Source organism: Astyanax mexicanus, chromosome 9 (genome assembly GCF_023375975.1).
Source record: "Astyanax mexicanus isolate ESR-SI-001 chromosome 9, AstMex3_surface, whole genome shotgun sequence".
Taxonomy (NCBI): Eukaryota; Metazoa; Chordata; class Actinopteri; order Characiformes; family Acestrorhamphidae; genus Astyanax; species Astyanax mexicanus.
This window is the reverse complement of record NC_064416.1, coordinates 37,218,649-37,231,336: the sequence shown is the minus strand read 5'-3', so window position 1 is coordinate 37,231,336 and position 12,688 is coordinate 37,218,649. Positions and strand designations below refer to the sequence as shown.

Below are 12,688 nucleotides of genomic sequence, written 5' to 3'. Positions count from 1 at the left end.
AGGTTAGCTTAGTTTTTTTTTTTTTTGCAACTTGCTTTTTCATCTAGCAGTCTTATTCTGATTTCAATACTTTGACTACTGTGACATAAAAAATATCATTAGATTTATATTTTAGTTAGTCAAGAGACAGCATTATGCAATATGATACTTACATGGAATTGTGGCTTTAGTGCTGCTCCACTTTTCAAACTTCTTCTTCTTCTTCTTCTTCTTCTTCTTCTTCAGGTTGTAGGTAGGTTGAATCCAACATGAATCTAAATTATTGTCCATTAGTGGATTATTACAGTGTATTACTGTGATTTTCTATAGTAGTAGGATTATTACTCTGAATTTCTACAGTAATAGGATTATTACTGTGATTTTATCATTTTCCAGTTAATTACTGTGGTTTTGGCTGCATTCAGAGTATAATACTGTAAACGTATTTACAGTAGTTAATTGTGCAGGAACACAGTATACTACTGTGGATTTCACAGCATTTTTGACAGTGTATATACAAATATATTGAATGTAAAATAGAATAGAATATAAATATACACTTAACATATTTACTTACATATTAATGTACACTATGAATTATTGGTCAGAATCGCGTCTATTATTAGCTTCTACATACTTTTCCAGTTTATAGATCATTTTCTGCAAACAGATCTGTGCCCTGTTTTTTTTTTCTTTTATTTGTTTGTTGATGAATAGACTGAAGCTATAATATAAAAGTATGTAAGTGTGCTACATATATAAAACATAAAACATTTTTAAACAAAGTTGATGTTTGTTCGATCATATCAGTGGGCTTTGCTTAAGTGACAAAACTCAAAAATAACAAAACTGACAAATGAAAAAGTTTATTTAATCACCAAAAAAAGAAAAAAATAATAAACTTTTTGACTATGTTCACTGACAACCAGAGTGATGTCACTTCAGATCTGTGACCATGCTGACTGTATTAAAACAAACAAAAACGTCAAGAAATGCCTAATAATGCTTGTTGGCTCGTCAAAACTTGACAATAAAAGGAACAAAGAAGAGGGTATATATAGGCTGGGAATAATGTAAAATTAATGAATAATCAGGTTACTGAGACTAAGTAAGTGTCATTTGATGATTTTGGCAAAATTTGTCCTTAATGTCATTTTTTCCCTTCACACTACTTTTACTTAGTACTTAGTAGTTTTGGAATCAGTACTTTTACACATTTACTTGAATAAAAGTTTCATTTTATCTCTTTTACAGACTACAGACATCCACAGCAGAACCTTCAGAACCAGGCAGTGTGTCTGTGCAGAGCAACATGTCAATGTCAAATCCTTATAACTTCAGTAAAGAAGAAGATCCTTCAGAGTCTAGCTGTGTGTCTATAAAGAGTAACAAGTCACTGGTCAATCCTTATGACTTCAGTAAAGAAGAAGATCCTCCAGAGTCTAGCTGTGTGTCTATGAAGAGTAACAAGTCACTGGTCAATCCTTATGACTTCAGTAAAGAAGAAGATCCTCCAGAGTCTAGCTGTGTGTCTATGAAGAGTTACAAGTCACTGGTCAATCCTTATGACTTCAGTAAAGAAGAAGATCCTCCAGAGTCTAGCTGTGTGTCTATGAAGAGTAACAAGTCACTGGTCAATCCTTGTAACTTCAGAAATAAAGAGCCCAGCTGTGTGTTTGTGAAGAGCGACAACGCAGTTTTTGAACCTCCTGACTTGAGTACTGGAGAACCTGGTATTAATCCAAGGTGAGACACAAACTTGAATGACCACCATCAGACTGAAATGTATTTAAGTTTACTTGTTATTACAGCAGATAAAAGAGATAGAGCATTCTGTTTACCATTAACATGAGTGATAATCCATATCACAGTGTGTGTAAGTCAGAATTGTATGATGTGGGTAAAAAGTGAGCTCTTGGATAACACTGTTGGATCTTTTGATAACGATATGAAACAATCAATTATACCTGGTTCATTACGACAACCTACATATATCATGCTTCCAATGAATATGTTTATCATAAAAATAAAAATATTTAATCAGCAATTACACACTTAATATAGTTAATGGCATCAGTCCCACCTTTTCTCCTTTGATTAAGATTATTATTTCTTTAATTGAATTAACTTTACAAAAAATATTACATTGATAGAAAGATTTTCAGGACTGGGCAGTAGTCAGATACATGCACATTAAAAATAAAAGAGGCTTTATTACTGCAAACATCTAACAAATATCTACATTAGTAACAGCAAGAATGAAATGCTAAAGAGCAACATAACAAACAGATACAGAACCAGTCAACTGAGAAATAAGGGCTAGACATAGTGTTGCCAAATCCTCAGTAAGGAAAGTAGCTATTGGCTGTCCTAAAAGTCGCTAGAAGTCGCTAAATGACATCATCACCTAATTTGCATAATACATGTTTTTGAAGCTGTAAAGGATTAACATTGTGAGAGAGAAAAAAGTGAGTAAAAACACTCTAAATATGTTAGAAATGTTAAAAATGAACTTTAACAAATGAACAACTTCTGTTGCTTTTTAAATTTCATTAACCACGTTTTTATTTATTTATTTATTTTTTTAAGTTTTCTTAAGTTTTCTTTATTTTTAAACCAGTTATAGACAAATTGTTCAATGGTTGAATAGATATTTAGCTTTTTATAAAGAGTCAGATACTGTGGAAGAGGTGAGTGACAGGCTATGTGGTGAATGAGGTGAGTGACTGAGACTGAGGGAGTTAAATTCAGTGATTTCTTTTCATGTCACACTGAAGACACATATATATTTATATCCTGCTTTGTAAATAGGGGGCAGGGGCAGTCAGTGCTGGCTGTGGGCACACGCGGTTTATTTACAGTGTGTTCGTGGAGCGGAGAAGGTATGTTCTGACTGTGAGAGACTGCACTGTGAGTGTTGTGGGCGGGGCTCATGGCACACGCTGCTCGCTGCGAACAGTGACTGAAGAGCATGTGTGTTCATCTCAGAGTCGCCAAAAGTCTCCAAAAGTCGCTTTTTTACAAAAAAAGTCACTAAAGGGTCTTAAAAGTCACTAAATATAGCGACAAAGTCACTAAGTTGGCAACACTGGCTAGACAAAAATCTAAGTCAAAAACAGAAGAAGAAAGTCAAAACCAATCAAAAACAAAAAAAAAGCTTAGTAATGTTAGAAGGTTAGCCCAAACTTGGCAATTAACTTAATAAAGGAGATTATATATAGGCAGGAAACAGGTGAAAACAACCAATATTCAGGTGCCTGAGACCAAGTGAGTGTCATGTGATCATGATCAGGAGTCATGTGGGTGTCAGAAGAATTATGAAAAATGAAGTCCGGATCAGCTTTGAAGACAGAGGGTAGCATAATAAAGATTTAGGAGTTTAAGAGACAAGAAGGTAAATGTTTGATCCAGTAGTGGATGAAAATAATATACGTTTTTTTTAATGTATTCTGTCATTTTAAAAGAGAAATTAATCAATTAATTATTAAAAGTAATTAATTTAGAATTAATATTAATTTATCTCCACACTATAACAGATTAATAAAATATAATACATGTAAAATATAATAGCAGTGACATAAAACACAAATAGCTAGTCTATTTTAAGGCTACCAAACAAACAATGTGTTTACTTTATTCTGAAAAACAGTATTTTCACTGTTCTGCATTTCAAGTCAAAAGCCTTTGTATTAAATGTTTCTACTTTGCATAGTTTATATGTTACTTTATAGAGTGTGATACTGGAAAATTAGTGAGTTCTGAAAACCTTATCTTCATATATTTGACATTTAGACATTTCATCTTTCTTAACAGGGGGAGGAGTGGTCTGATCCAGGATCAGTACAGTTGTGGAGTGTGTGAGCAGCTTCTGACAGATCCAGTCTCGATCACCTGTGAACACAGTTTCTGCAGACGGTGTATCAACAGCTTCTGGAACAGAACTGCTCTGTCAGGAGACTTTATCTGTCCCTGTTGCAGAAAGAGATCTAGAACACGTCCTGCTCTACATCCACACATAGAGGAGTCTATAAATCAGGATTCCTACCAACCAGTGGATGATGTTCTGCAGAGAATATTACAGAAACACAAAACCAGCATGAAGAACAAATACGAGAGCTTATATGAAGTAATCAAAACACCACAGAATAGAACCCTCCTGAACAGGATTTACACTCAGCTCTACATCATAGAGGGAGAGAGTGAAGGAGTGAATGAAGAACATGAGGTTCTACAGATGGAGAGAAAAAAAGGAGATACTTACAGAACACTCCAATTAACTGCTCAGATATTTTTAAACCTGTAGAAGATCCTGAAGAAAAAACTAAGGACAAGAACATTAGAGCTGCAATGGATAGTGGCCTCAGAAAAAGCAAAAGTATAGAAGATAAAGAGATCCGAACTGTTCTGACTAAAGGAATTGCTGGAATTGGGAAAACTGTCTCTGTGCAGAAGTTCATTCTGGACTGGGCTGAAGGAAAGGCCAATCATGACGTAGATTTCATGTTTGTGCTTCGGTTCCGAGAGCTGAACCTGATTATCAGTTGATCAGTACAGTCTTCATACACTTCTGTGTGCCTTCCACCCTGATCTCAAAGATCTGGACCCTAAGATCTATGATACATGCAGAGTTGTGTTCATCTTTGATGGACTGGATGAAAGTAGAATTCCACTGAACTTTGAGGAGTGTGAGAAAGTATCTGACATAACCATGACATCATCATTTGCTGTGTTGATTACAAACCTTCTCAAAGGAGAGCTGCTGCCCTCTGCTCACGTCTGGATAACCTCCCGCCCAGCAGCAGCCAATCAGATTCCTTCTTGGTACATCAGCCGTGTGACAGAAATTCAGGGGTTTAATGAGCCACAGAAGGAGGAGTACTTCAGGAAGAGGATCAGTGACCAAGACCAAGCCCAGAAAATCATCTCCCACATTAAGGCAGCGAGGAGCCTCCACATCATGTGCCACATCCCCGTCTTCTGCTGGATCTCAGCCACTATGCTTCAGCGAATCCCGAGACAGAGTGATACAGAAATCCCTAAAACTCATAAAAATGCTTATAGTAATCCAGAGGAATTGCTGGAATCCAACAGAACTGTGCTTCTGAAACTGGCTAAACTGGCTTTTAATCAGCTCATGAAGGGGAACGTGATGTTCTATGAAGAGGACCTGAGAGAGAGCGGTATTGATCTCACAGAGGCCTCAGTGCATTCTGGGATCTGCACTGAGATCTTTAGGGAGGAATGTGTGCTTTATCAGAGGAAGGTCTACAGCTTTGTTCATCTGAGCTTTCAGGAGTTTCTGGCTGCTCTCTATGTGTTTCACTGCTACTTGATCAAGAAAATGAAGGAGCTGGAAGTTTTTAATCCTTGGTTCAGTAGATGGACTGAAAAAGATCCACTGGATAAGCTCCTGTGTGTAGCATTGGACAAAACCTTAAAGAGCCAGAATGGACACCTGGATCTTTTCCTCCATTTCCTGCTCTCACTGGAGTCCAATCAGAAGATCCTACAGGGGCTCCTGATCCACACAGAGAGCAGCTCAGAGAGCATCAAGAAAACAGTGCAGCACATCAAAAAGAAAATAGAAGATGAAAAGCTTCCTAATGGCAGGCCTGTTGACCTGTTCCTCTGTCTGACTGAAGTGAATGACCAGCATTTATCCAGAAAGATTCTGGAGTTCCTTAAATCAGAGAAATCAGAGAAACGTTCAGAAAATATACTGTCTGCTGCAGAGTGTTCAGCTCTGTGCTGCATGCTGCAGATCTCAGAGGAGGTGCTGGATGAATTAGACCTGAAGAAATACAGCAGATCAGAGAGAGCTTACATAAAACTGATTCCAGCTGTAAACAACCGCAGAAAGGCTCTGTGAGTATCAAAATTGATATAATGTGTTTAGTGTGTATACCCTTTCTAATGGATGCTACATTTATCTGTTTAAGTGGCAACCACTGCCGATGCAGATCTATGTATCTATTTCCTGTAGAGATTAATTATATGTCTGCAGGACACAAAACATATGGGAAAAAAATGTAATTTCTGGTTAATTTTATCCATAAATCTTATTAGAATATTCATGTGAAGCTTTTCTTCATTGTTTGACCTGTACTATGTTTCTTCTTATTTTGCAGACTAGCAGACTGTAGTCTCACCATAGTACACTGTGAAACTCTCTGCTCTGAAATCAGAAAACTCCTTCCTGATAGAGCTGGACCTCAAAAAAAAAACCTGCAGGATTCAGGAGTGGAGCTGCTCTCAGCTGGACTGAAAGGTTCACACTGTAAACTGCAGACACTCAGGTGAGCTTTCCTGTCAATTAGGGGTGTGCCATAGAATACCATACACAGTATCATCTTTATTTGAAACAACATTTTTTTTTGTTATTTGTTGTGAAGCTTTAAGAGGTTTTTTTTAGGATAATTAGTTCAACACTTCTAAACTTTGTTTCTACTGAATTTTTTAAAATGTTTATGTGAAATCTACATTTTTAAAATAAATATAGTGTTTTGTCATATTTCCAAGAATACCGTTTCCTACCTCTGCTGTCAAAACATTAATAAAAGAGGGGGAAAAGTTAAATGCTGTAACAGTTTACTCTAAACTCAAAATAACATTGTAATTTTAGAACTGTCCTGTAATTGTTACGGTTACATGTAATTTTATAATATTTTATAAAACCCTTATTATGTGTTTTCTAGCACGGCACATTTTGTTGTCGTTCAGGAGAGAGAAATCTGCTGTATGGTTGCATAAAGGCACATATTAAACAAAGCCAAATGATGAGCAAATGCCAGTACATTTGTCATAAATGCAAATGCTAAATTCTTCAGTACAAATCTTCCATTCAGATGTTCTCTTTTGTATGTATTGTAGGATGTGTTCACTCCAGTGTTTTGTTATTAACCTCAGAATGATGTTACTTTTTTAAGCTGTTTGATATATGTGTATGATGTATTTACATTATTAAGGACCAAACAATATAAAGGGCCAAGAAGAGCCATTTCAGCTCCGTCAAGTTACAGGAACTGTTGGGGGAGTAGGGGTGGACAGCACTAATTAATATAACAAAAAACTTAGTTTTATAGTTTAAGCCCTTATCATTCTCTGAAAATAGCCTCTTTTATTGTAATATTTGTTTAACTTTGGCAGACTGCCATTCTGTCATCTTGGTGAAAAGACGTGTGAAACTTTGGGATCAGTTGAAAAACTCCTCCCTGAAAGATCTGGACCTCAGTAACAATGATCTGCAGGACTTAGGAGTGGAGCTGCTCTCTGCTGGACTAAAGAGTTCACACTGTAAACTGCAGACACTTGGGTCAGTGTTTCAGTTAATTTCTTTGTGAATGTTAAATATTAAACTCTAGCATTAAATCTTAAAACTAATTATTAAAGAATTAAGAAATCAAATATAAACATAGTTAACACATCCCATGCACACCTTAAAAACTGCTGATATGAGATATGCATTTCTTTGATATATTTTCTACACTCTCTAACTCTGTATTGTAATGATGATGTTAAACATAATTTTTGCTATTGAATTTCAAATTAAATTATTTTACTGATAGAATGTTAAAATTTTCATTCAGATTTTGTCTTGTAATAACAATACTTTTTGTTTTTCTCTGCAGATTAATATATGGTTGTATGATCACAGAAGAAGGCTGTGTTTCTCTGGCTACTGCACTGAATTCAAACCCCTCCCACCGGAAAGAACTGGATCTGACCTACAACCATCCAGGAGATTCAGGAGTAAAGCTGCTCTCTGCTAGACTGCAGGATCCACACTGCACACTCAACACACTCAGGTATGGACAAATCATAGGTGCATGTGTATGTGTGTGTGTGTTGATTGCTTTTTTCAGTAAATATGCAAAATTTTTAATTTACACCCTGCAACCTATTTTAGAGGGCTTTTAATACACAAAAAAAATAATTAATTCATTAGAAAGAAACGTGAAATATAAGAAGTGAATTTCTCTTTTTCATTATACTAGTATAATTAGTATATGAATAAAGTTCATAATATAAACATTGTAAAATTAGTGACCTGGTTTGGAATCTGAAAATATTGCATTACATTATGTTACTCTATGTGTAATTACATTTCTGAATTTAACAGAATTACAAAAAAACTTTACTGTAGTGATAACTGTTTCAGTAACTATATCAGCATAACTGTACAGTGGGCAGTTATTGGAATGTTGAAAAAAACAGCATATTATCATAGCTTTGGACACATTTTTAGTATTTAAATGTATGGCATGTATTCTGCGCTTCTACAATTGTATGGAAAACTTCAAGCACCTTTGCTGTGTAGATATTATTGTACTTTTATAGATGATACTTATAAATGTTTCTTCTCTTTATAAAATGTCAAAAGCCTATTTAATATGAATATTTAAAACAGAATATTTAATATGGCACCTCATGGCAAAGAACTCTCCTCTCTGAGGATGTGACAAATTTGGTGTCAGTTTGTTTGACATGAACTGGTGCTGTGTATCACCAACTTAATTTGGTTCTCATTATAGATACATAACTTGTCTATTTACTTGTTTGTGCTTATTTTATACAACTTTTATCATTACTACATTCTGTTTGTGTTGTGTGTCTAGGGTGGAACATGGAGGGAAAATCAGAATCAAACCAAAGAAATCAAAGAAATGTAAGTACACACACACACTCTACATACATACAAAAATACTCACATACACTCTCTATCTCTCTGTATCTCTTGAGTGTGTGTAATGTGTGTTCTTGTGTTTTAGATGGCTGTGATTTTACACTGGATCCAAACACAGTACACCCTAGTCTAGGGTGACCTAGTGAGGACACCCTAGTTAGGACAACAGGACGGTGATGAGAGGAGAGAAGCTGCAGTCGTATCCTGATCATCCAGAGAGATTTGATAAGTGGGAGCAGGTTCTGAGTAGAGAGAGTGTTACTGGGCGCTGTTACTGGGAGGCTGAGTGGAGCGGCAGAGGAGTTTTTGTATCTGTAAGTTATAAAACCATCAGCAGGACAGGAGAAGAATCAAACTGTCGGTTTGGAGGAAATATAAACTCCTGGTGTCTGAGCTGCTCTGATTACAGTTACTCTGTTCATCACAATCTGAACTACACTAAACTCCGCCCTCCTCCCTCTGGCTGTAGGAAAATAGGAGTGTATGTGGACTGTCCTGCCGGCATTCTGTCCTTCTACGGCATCTCCTCTAATACACACACACTTATACACATTCAGCACCACCTTTACTCAGCCCCTCTATGCATGATTCACTATTCATGAAGACTCCTCAGTGTCTGTGTGTGAGATAGATTAACCTTCCCTCTGTTTGTGAGCGTGAGTATGAAAGAGTATGAGTAAGTAGGACTGTAAGTGTGAGTATGAGTGTAGTGATGTCAGGGCCCTGGTCATATCACCACCTACTCAAAACACTTGAGAACATAAAACACAGACATTGATAAGATTGACATAGTACTTACCTGGTTCCTGAAGGAATGGCAGCGCACGAGCCACCAAGGTTCTTAAGGACTTGGTAGAGAACAAGGGTCTGAAAAAAAGAGGAAAACAATGTAAAAACATCTGAACATTGCATAATATACTTTCCTAAAAGTCCAAAGTGTTGCATGCATGTATTCTATTATGTAAATAATTTAAAATAACTCTTGCCCACCTGCTTGCAATGTAATTATCTAATGGTTTAATATGGGGTGGGCTATTTGAGTATTTAAGAGCAGGTGGGCACGCTAAAGGGGGTTTCTCTAGATTAAGCATGACTTTATGCCGATAGGAAATTGTTGGATTGGGAGCACTTTGAGCAAGTTGCTCAAGTGTCAAGAAGGTGGTAGCTACAGTGCCACTGTAGCAGATAGCTTGGAAAACAATTCTTCCTCTCTCTGTCTATTTTGCCTTTGTCTTCCTCACAGAGTTGAGGAATGCCAAGTAATTTCCCTTCACCTCAATGTGAAGAACTTCAAAAAAGTAACCGATCAATGGCCAATCCAGTTTACAGCCCATTTTTCTGGACCAGGTTTAAAACTAACCATAGTATTAACACTCTATGTCAGCAATTGAGTTTTTCAAAACAACAATCATAAAAGCATTATGGATAGAATGTTTACTTCTCTTCCACCCAATTGAGACTAGATAAGACTCCATAAAAGCACCATAAAATTTACACATACACACAAACCCTTCAAACCACAAACACTCTGTGACCCTTCAATGAAATGATCAAACTGTTAGAAATGTGAACTCTGTTGGAAAGGAACTTTCTTGGAGCAGTACTCTTCACAACAATGTTTTGTATTGCTCTTAATTTTCCACGAATCAAGACACATTCCAGTGTTTTGAAGGACTTGTAATCAAATCGTAATCCTAAGGCTTTTCCTTTTTAGGATATGCACTGATATGCAACTTAATGTGTAAGGTGATTGGGCCTTAGTGTAATGCCACAAACTCAGGGAACATTTCATAATCTTAGGATCAACATGCCATTAGGGGGCACACCTCAAATAAGAAACTGGGACGCAGCAGTTTAGTGCAATTTGTTTTTGGGAAGCAGTGGAGATGTCACTTTTAGATTACGGCTGTAGCTGTTTTTTTTTTTTTTTTTTTAGGATTAATGATTTTTGTTAGTAATCTTTACGAACAGTTATTTTTGACTAATTAAGTTCAGGTCAAGCTTACAACGCTGACCTCACCAAGGTCCGAGTGCATTAGCACTATTAGTCAACTAAGTTTTTTATCATTTTTTTTTAAATACTTGTGTTATGGAGCTTTTTCTGGTTTACTAAGGGAATCACCTCATTAACCAACAGATGGAGCAAGTTTCTGTCATGAAGTTTGAACAGGAGTCACACGGCCTGCCACTTGGAGCATCCACCAAAGAAAGCTAACTCTGGTCATTTGGATTCACCATCATTTTTCCTGGAGGTACACAAGGGAACCTCCTTGCAGTGTGAGACAGTAGTGTCTCAGCCCCCAAAACCAGTCAACTCAAAGTAAAGCGCTGGTTATTATCTCTGTTCTCTGGTGGCATTCTGTTGGTTGGTCTAGCTTGGTTTTCTGGTTAAAGTATTTTTTTTTTTTTGCATACAGTCGTCACCCTTTTGAGGTCGTTTGGCGAACCATTGTGAAGCTCCGTAACTCTTAACAATCCATTACTATTAGGAGGCTATTAAGTTTAGTTGGTGGCATTTTATAACCTTTAGTTATTTGTAGCTGGTAGTATGGTGTTGAAGTAGATTTATTTATGAGTACTGGTTGTTTTTTATTTGGGTTATCTTAGTGAGCGGGAGGCGCCCTTATATCCTGTTTAGTATTGCCTTTTTATAGGAGCATAGTTATTCCTATATGTGGTTTTTATTACCTTTTTTATGGTGGTGTTTTGTACTCATGTTTTTTTTATTCATGTTATGGTTTTCTATTGTCTTTTATAATTGACATATTTTGTTCTTTGTAGGTTGTTGGTTTTGTATTGGATTTGATTGCTTATTCACGTATGCTACAGAAGGTATTGTTGTTGTTTATCATCTGTGTGGTTATCTTTCTGATCTCACATTGTATCTGAGCTATAATCTCTACCCAGCCATTATGTCTATATGTATACAGTACGTGTGGTTTTAATTAACATTATTTTGAGTAAAAAAAAAAAGCTTTCCTCAAGTTGATGAATGACTCTCTGAAACTGGAAGAACCGACGCCTGAGATACATCTATTAAAAACACTACACCACCTCTAATTCCTACCAGTGTAAATAGTGTATATATTGTATATTTTGTTTTTGGGTACTTCTGCTTTGTTATCATCACAATAAACCATTTAAAAGGGAGACTTACCTGATCCCCGAACTGTTTTTGTCTCACACCTCTCTCTGGTAGCATCCTGCATCCGCTTATCTTCACACTACCACAGTGAATATGAGTGTAAGTGAGTGTGTGATTGTGAGTATGAGTGTATGTGTATATGAGTGTGAGAGAGTGAGTGTGAGTGTGGGTACGGAAAGTATTCAACCCCCTTTAAATTTTTCAACATGGAAACTCCACCCAGATAGGGACTTCAACCCAAGACCCCAGTGCTGGGAGGCGAATGTGCCAACTACTAAGCCTCTCTGTCGTCCACAGTGGATTCTTCTTTACCTCTTTCACCAAGGCTCTTCTCCCACAATTGCTCTGTTTGGCTGAACGGACAGGTCTAGGAAGAGTTCTGGTCGCCCCAAACTTCATATATTTAAGTATTATGGAGGCCACTGTGCTCTTAAAAACCTTGATTGCAGCAGAAATTCTTTTGTAAGCTTGGCCAGATCTGTTTCTCGACAAAATTATGTCTCTGAGCTCCTTGGGCAGTTTCTTCCATCTCACGATTCTCATTTTTTCTGACATGCAGTGTGAACTGTGAGGTCTTATATAGACAGGTGTGTGCCTGAACTAATCAAGCACAATCAGTTTAATTAAACATAAATACGCATGTCACAGCAAAGGGTCTGAATACTTATAACCATGTGACATTTCAGTTTTTCTTTTTTATTAAATTTGCAAACAAATCTACATTTCTGTTTTTTTTCTGTCAAGGTGGAGTGCTGAGTGTACATTAATAAGAAAGAAAAATCACTTTTTTGATTTTAGCAAATGGCTGCAATGAAACAAAGAGTATACAATACAGGCCAAAAGTTTGGACACACCCTCTCATTTAATGCGTTTTCTTTATT

The 12,688-nt window shown here is 36.6% G+C and overlaps 1 protein-coding gene and 1 long non-coding RNA gene across 2 annotated transcripts in view; both read left to right on the top strand.

Moving 5' to 3' along the window:
* The window catches only part of LOC111196666 (uncharacterized), a 191,567-nt gene that overhangs the window by 1,171 nt on the left and 177,708 nt on the right, over positions 1 to 12,688 (top strand). The gene's annotated exons all lie outside the window — the stretch shown is intronic.
* Positions 6,185 to 10,193, top strand: LOC111196665 (uncharacterized). The gene is made up of 5 exons (XR_007440632.1): positions 6,185 to 6,275; positions 7,126 to 7,291; positions 7,608 to 7,784; positions 8,595 to 8,644; positions 8,748 to 10,193. It is a non-coding gene; the product is annotated as an uncharacterized LOC111196665 (long non-coding RNA).